Below are 8,051 nucleotides of genomic sequence, written 5' to 3'. Positions count from 1 at the left end.
GTGGTGCCCCACTGTGGTCCCTTGGTCCCCTTCCTGCCTTTGAGGCCTTTCCTTTGATGTTATTCCATTGATCCAAAGGCAAGCGGGAACAAAAAGACTTCTTTCTAGAGTGTACAGTTGTTTAGATTGACTGTTGATCAGACTCTCTGGTTTTTCTTAATTTTCTCCAAAATAATCTGATATTTTGGTTTCTTGGGCATAGTTTGCACCTTCTTCAAACAAAAACAAAGAATCCTTGCCTTTAAGCTTACCACCAAATCCAATATATTTAGACCCTTCCTCAAGGGTTAGACTCACGCAATGTCAGAAATGATTCCTTGAAAGGGTTCTCGCCCTGGAGGTGAGTTAGCCTATGTATACAACTGGCAGATTAAAAGCAACGTGCCAAGTACGGTTGGGAACGCGGGGCTGTTCAACATACCTTGCCTCGAAAGAGCTTAGAAACTAGCTTCAGTCCAAAAATAAACAGGGATCCCCCTGTGTCGTGGTGGGTTAGGGCTCCCACTGTGACGGCTAAGGTCACTGCGGAGCGCAGGTACCACTCTGGCTCAATACCATTGGTTAAACTCTCTGGCATTGCCGCAGCCGTGGCGTAAGTCACAGGGGTGGCTCAGAGTCAGTCCCTTCGCCGGGAACTCCACATGCCTTGGGTGTGGCCATAGAAAAATAATAAGTAAAATAAAATGTTGGTACAGGAGAAGTAGCACATGGCTATATCAAAAGGACATTAGACAGGTCGTATAAACATAACAACCATTTGAAGAAGAGAAGCTGGGTTTGGACGAACAGGAAGGGCTACATCAAAAAAAGAGAGTTGAGCTGGTCATTGGCGTATGGGCAGGATTTACACAAGTTTAAAGGACAAGAGGTACAGGCAAGGGATGGGCGCAAGGGCGGCTGGGGGCAGTGAGGAGTGAACGCCAGGAGAAGCAGTGCACCCCGCTGCAGTCTTTTCTCTGGAGTGTCCCCAGGGCGTCCTGGTTCTGCGTGCTTATTACTATCCCTGAAGTACTCCATTATTTTATTAGTTCCCCATATAAATTATTTATCTGAGAGATTGCTGATGCTGACCAGCTCTGATAAGTAATGTCTCTATAGGAAATGCCGCTGGAGGCACTAGAGTCCCCTGTGGCTGGCAACACACTGAAAATCAATTTTAACTCCCGTGTGCGTGTGTGTGTGTGTGTGTGTGTGTGTGGTGTGTGTGTGCGCGTGACCAAGAGCGCGTGCACACACACAAAGGTCTTTGAGAAGACGTTGTGCAGATGATGGCTGCCCTTCCTAGTGGGTCCCCATCAGACCTACAAATTAGATTTCTGGGGGCAACATTCGGGACATTGCCTGGGGCCACTACTCCTGGTATTGTGTGTTATAAAGCAACTCGTAATAACTTGATGGGAGCAGAACATTAAAAGGCCGCCTCATTTTATCTCCAATAGGCTTCCCTTGAAAAAAGTCACCTCGCAGCCACATTTGAAGAACAGTCCGTTGGTGTATTTACCTTTTCTCATCACTCAGACGGAGTGTAGCCGTCAGAAAGATCATCGCTTTCCAGGCTGCTTCCAAAAGCTCATAAAAGCTTTACACGATTCCTTTTGCTTCCTTTGCCAACAAATGCCTCCCTTACCTACTCCACTGCTGGTGTTTTCCTTGGGATTCCATGGGGGGCTGTTCTGTTTTCAAGGCTACAAATAATTTCCCATGCCATGCTCCTTTTCAGGAAACCTGAGCTGTCAGAGTCAGAACCTTAAAAGTGATAGGTAACCTGATGGAAGAAGAGCAGAAATGAAGTGGAGAAGGGCCTTTGGTGCAGTATTCTTCGTGTATCTTACATGCTCCCTTTGTGCAATTTTGATTCGACTTATGAAATTAAGCACGAGTCATCCCCTCCTGCGCAAATGTAGATATCACAGACCTCACTAACCCACCAGCAACTTTGCCCAATAGGAAGAGCATTTATTTTTATTTTTTCTCTTTTAGGGCTGCACCCACAGCATACGGAGGTTCCCAGGCTAGGTGTCGAGTTGGAGCTGTAGCTGATGGCCACAGCCACAGCCAGAGCCAGAGCCACGCCAAATCCGAGCCATGTCTAAAACCTACACCACAGCTCACAGCAACACTGGATCCTTAACCCACTGAGCGAGGCCAGGAATCCAACCTGCATCCTCACAGACGCTAGTCAGATTCGTTTCCACTGAGCCACAATGGGAACTCCAGGAAGAGCAGTTCAGGTCAACCTGGGCACAGTTCATGTCAAAACAACATGGGAATTTGGTTCCCATGTTTTCATTAATTAGATATCCTTGAGCTTTCAGTGTCCTGGCCTCTGTCACAAGTACATATATATTTTTCCCATGATTTGGTAATATATCTGGACAAGTCGAAAGAGATTTCTGATGAGATCAGGCGTGTTCAGGGTGGTATGGCCACAGACGAAAGAGACTTCTGATTTCTGTTCCACCTCACAAAATTTTCAGGGTGCCTACTGCGTGCTTAGCATGAAATACCGTTTAAAGCTTCTGGAGCTGCCATGAGGCAGCTGTGACTATCTTTCTGACTTTCCCACAGATGGTGAGCGAGGGTCATTTGGGGTCTTTGCCCACATGCATGACCTTGGGTTCTCTCTTGCGCTTCATAGCCTGTCTCACCCTGAGGTGAGCCGAGAAGTCTACAGCCACCCACCTCCAGCTCCAGGAAAGACATGAGGTAAGTGTCCAGGAGGACGAAGCCCTTCCTCTTGGCACGGCTACCTTGGGCTGAGGGTTCAGTGCCAAGGAAAGCCCTGGCCACCAGTGCGGTTCCACCTGGTCACCCCACCAGGAAGTCAGGGTGAATTTGCTAGAATGGGTACTTCATTTCTCTCTCCACAGGCATCTTGAAATTAGGCATTACCACTCAATCAGTTAGAATGTGTTGGGCTTCAACCAATCCACAAAGACACGAAGGGGTTAATTTTTCTTGTCCAAAAAAAAGTCCAGAAGTAGACTGTTGAGGAATATGATGCAGTGGCTCCAAGACATCAGCAGAGCCCAGGTGCCTTGTGCTTCTGCTCAGCCGTCTCAGTGGCCACCTGTCATCCTCAGAGTCACAAGCCTCCTGGCTTTAATTCCTAGAAGAAAGTAGAACAGTGGGCAAGGCGGAGATGTGAGAGCTACACGAATCTGTACCCTCCCGGGACGTCACCAGGAGTTTCATCCGGGGACTTACATTTATACCTCCCTGGCCAGGATGCTTCCATTTTGCCAACCCTCTGTGCAAGGAGGGCTGGGAATAACTGGGGCCACGGCCACCCTCACAAAGGCTGAATTATTAAGAAAAAGGGAGTTCAACTCTACTTCTATAAAACTTTGAAAAGAAAAGAGAGAAGATGTATTGGGTAAAGAATCTGTACTATCAGCCAGAAAGAGCAAGAATCCTTTTCTTTTCTAGACTCAAGCTATAGCATGAAAATTAATATACATTACGCATGCTACAAATGAGAAATAATCACGTTTCTTGTAAGGACAACTGGAAGCTTCCATGCCCTTCTTTTTCCTCTGCTGGCTTTGCACATTTCTAGCAGTGGGTATTACTGTGGCCAGATCGAATTCATTCATTTATGATATCTCAGGCACCAGCAGAAGTCATAAACTATTCATCTTGGGAATGTTTATATTTCAGAAGGTCACAGTATCGAGTGATGTATACCTTAAGGTCCCCTCTCTCTGGTCGGGCCCCGAGTGGCCTTGGTCTGCCATTTTCCTTTAAACAGTGAAATGAGACGCACACAGCTCAAAATACATGTTGTGTGTTCCCACCAGCTCCAGAGAACTCCCAGTGAAAGAGGTTTGGATCCTCTCTGACTGCGTTTCCCCTCTCCGTCTTTCTCATGCTCCCCACTCTTAGCCGTAGGTAAGCATCTGGTGATGAGAGTAGCTTTCCTCTTCTTCATGATTTTCCGCCCCCCTGGATAGCTCTGAAATCTTAACTCAAAATGCGTAACAGCTCCTCAGCCTTCATTCTGAAACCCCAATCAAAAGGGAGATGAGGAGTTCCCTGGTGGCCTGGCAGGTTAAGGACCACTGTGGCTTGGGTCGCTGCGGTGGTGCAGCTTCGATCCCTGGCTGGGGACTTCCACATGCCATATAATAAAGATGGAGAGATTGAGGGAGAGAAATGCTGGCTTTCTGAAGAAAAGCAAGCCTAGAAGCCTTCTGTACCACAGCCCCCTTGCTCGCCTGCTCTTTGGAATAATCTTGCCGCTGAGATACGAATGGGGTCCAGGGCATAGAGGTTAACAAATTATTATACCAACACTGGCACAGATTAGCTTCGGGGTTGAGATTGCCCATGTACCAGAAATACTGAGAGTGCTAAATAATAACATGCTTTTATCTATGGCGCTTTAACATAGCATCACCTTCAATCAGAATAAGGACTTTGAGAAATAGAATTGAACCCATTTTAGCATAGAGACACTGAAGGCTGGCACAGTGAAATGGTTAACCGCTGTACCCAAAGCCAGGCTCAGCTCTGATACTTACCACCTTCGAAATTTCTAGTTTCTTAAGCATCATCAAAAAGACTTCCACTTTTCACCTTATATCCCAGCCCCGCTCAAGCCTCACCGTCCCCCAGGGAGCTTGGTCTGGCATCCAGCCTGTCCCTCTCGGATCCCCCTGCTTCCTACCATGCCTCTGCGCCATCGGATTTTCGGTCACCACCGCACCGTCTTCTGAGGCCTCCACGGACTTATCGGCTGCTGGGACCCTGGGGCACAGCTCTCTCTTCCTCTGATGCTCCTGGGCCTCACAGTTAACAAGGAGGGCGCGTAGGACAACCACCCTCCTCCCCACTGCCCAGAGGCCGGTGCCGGAGCTTGCATTGCACCTAAGCCCACGAACACGTTTGCTCTGCTGTGAAGCAAGCCTTTTCTGGAAGGCTAACAGGGATAATGCCAGGGCAGCAGCACCCATCCTGCCTCATAAAGGTACATTATGGTGGCTTCCAGAGCCACATCCCCTAGAAGGAAGCAGTGGTCCCCCCTTGTCTAGATCTGCCCCGTCCATGTGCCCTTCTTTCAGGAAGCAATGCACCCACGAGAAGGCTACTCCACAGGAAATCTACCCACCCCAATCCCCAGGCAGAACACGTCAGAGCCATCTCTCTAGCCCCAGGGAGTACACACTTCTATTTTACTATGTAGTTTTCTACAGTCGACTTCACTTCCCCATTTCAGACAAAACCCAAGATGTGCCTTTTTATGGCCAAAAGAAAAAAAAAAAAAGCCAAATACATTAAAGTGTATTTCTAAACAAAAGAATAAATTTTGCCCTGAGGTAAATTCTGTGACTCCCTTAGAATGGAGAAAAAAAAAAAAAATTAAGTGCATCTATATTTAGTTCTTTATTTAATAGTAAGTTCCCGTTCACTGCGTCTGCCTGGGAGCTCTGACTGTATATTCAGAGCCTCTGATTCTAATTCAAGCCTTGTCACATGCTGTGCGACTGGGGACAAAGTCTCCTATTTCTCTGGCTCTTAGTCTCTGTGAGGAGAGTGGGAGCGTAGAACTAAATGATTCTAAGACTCCTTCTAGCATTAAAATTCAAAGATTTCATTCACAACTTGGTCATAATTGAGAAATCAAAAAAAAATCAGGATTCATGCATCTCTAAGACGATTCCTGGCTTGGGAATAAGGCTCAGCTTGCCCACGATTCCCCTCTGGCAGCCAGGAAGGATTAGAGGGGTCGAACTCAATTGAACACAAAGCTATTTCAGCAACCCTGGGTTCCAGCTGAGAGCCCAGCAAGCAGGCTTCTAATAGCCTCTGCTGACCCCATGGAGAGTTGACGTTGCTCCCTGGGGGTGATATTGGAGAGCCGATGCCTTGCAGGCGGCACATGCAGAAATTTTATTATTATTGGTTTTGCAATTTGTTCACATTTTGCTGTCATTTGCCTTAGTGGCCATGGATCTCCACATTAAGATTTCGATTCCATTCCCCCCGGGGCTCCTGTGTTTTATGGAGATCGCTCATGTTTGCTGTCTTTATTGAAGTTGGTGTACGGCCCCTGGCTGCTGGGTTGAGCATAATCAAATGTCATTTATGAAGTCGTCCTGCCACTGGAGGGCTGAGGGAGAGCGGTGCCTGCAGCCCGTGCCTGAGCAACTCAAAGAGACAGGCAGCCTCAACAGCCTCAACAGCGCACTTGCAGGTGCTGATAAATGACGGGGCTGAGGCTTGATTGTTTCTGACCCTGGATTGCTGGCCGTGAGTTATGGGTCACTTAAGTCTACTCCAATGAGTTTCTTCCAGATGCGACTGTCAGGTGCTGCCTGACACCCGAGCCGCCGTCCTCTTGCTGAATCTTCTGTCTGGAATAAGCTGACCATGGAAGGCAAAAGAGAAAGAGCAGTGGACTCGGATTCTGGACGGTGTTCTAATCCTGGCTCAGCCCTTCTTTCACGGTGTGACCTTGACAAAACCATTTCTAAGTCTCAGCTTCCTCACCTACCAAATCTGGATTTGATGAGATCATCACTAAGGAGCCCCGGCTCTTTGTTACTTTGATGCAATATTTTTCACTGGCTTCCTTTTGAACGCTTGAGTCTTGGCTTCTGTCTACTCTCCACTGTGTGAATCTCACTTCTGATCATGTCCTCATACACTCTATAATTCCAATTATTTGAAATTAAAGTTTGATCTTGGAATGATTGCTGCCCACCCATTTTCCTTCCAAGCTCTTTCTTCTCTCGTCTGGGCACCACCATTTCCCCCTAAATGTTTTTACTGAGATCACTAACAGCTTCCCTAGTGCAAAATCCCACGGATCTGTTCTTCCTTGGTGTCAATGACCTTGCGATGCAGCTGGCCACCTCTTCTTTCTTGTTATACTCGCTCTGAGAAATATCCTTCTTTAATGCAACCTCTTAGCAACAAGCCGCAAACGCCCTCTTTTTTTTTTTTTTTTTTTTTTTTTGCTTTTTAGGGCCACACCCACGGCATATGGAGGTTCCCAGGCCAGGGGTCTAATTAGAGCTGTAGCCTCTGGCCTATGCCAGAGCCACAGCAACGCAGGATCTGAGCCACGTCTGCAACCTACACCACAGCTCACGGCAACGCTGAGCAAGGCCAGGGATCGAACCTGCAGCCTCATGGCTCCTAGTCGGATTCGTTAACCATGACAGGAACTCCAACAAACGCCCCCAATTTTATCTTCAGTTCCAGATCCAGTTGTCTATTTCGCCTCTCTCTGTAGGTGTCCCACAAACTCCTCAAATCCAGTGTGTCTTGAACGAAACTCCTTACCTCCCTCCCACTAAAATCGGTCCCTACTCAAAGTTCCCCTTATCAGGAAGTGGCTTCTCTATTGACCTCTCTGCCCAGGCTGAAAACCTGGGAGTCCTTCTTAACACCTCCCTTCCCCTCGTTCAGTTCAATGTCAAGCCCTTTTCTGTGTACCTTCAAAACCATCCCCAGTAAACCCGCTTCTTTCCACCTGTCTCCGTAACCAAAGCACGTTTCCTCTGGGCACTGCAAAGGTGTTTCTTCTAGGCTCACTCCTAACCCCAAGCCATTCCTTTTACAGCATTAATGTGGTTATTTCTAAGTACACTCTGATCCCCTAACTCCCTATTTAAAGACCTTTAGTGGCTTTCCAATACTGTATGGATTAAAGTCTAAAATACTCCATGTGGCTTCCGAGGTGCTGCATGACGGGGTCCTATGGGAACAGCAGCTCTGGTCTTCATTTAATTTCTCACATTTACTGCTCTATTTGTAGCCTCACAGACTTAGAAAAAACGAAACAAAACTTTCCTCTCTCTGGAACACTCTTCTCACCAGTTTTCACCTGGCTACCACTACCTCCTAATGACTTTTCATTAAAAATCTCCCTCCAAGTCAGTTGTTTCTTTATTCGCTTTTGTAACATCCAATAATGTCGCTTTACACAATCATGACTAGTTTAAATTGTATATCATTTTGTTTGAATATTTAAATAATATCTGTCTCCCTCCACTAGACTATAAGCTGCATGAAGGCAGTGATTATGCATGTTTTCTACTTCC

This window comes from Sus scrofa, chromosome 9 (assembly GCF_000003025.6).
Source record: "Sus scrofa isolate TJ Tabasco breed Duroc chromosome 9, Sscrofa11.1, whole genome shotgun sequence".
Lineage (NCBI taxonomy): Eukaryota > Metazoa > Chordata > Mammalia > Artiodactyla > Suidae > Sus > Sus scrofa.
Note: the sequence above shows the minus strand (reverse complement) of the source record.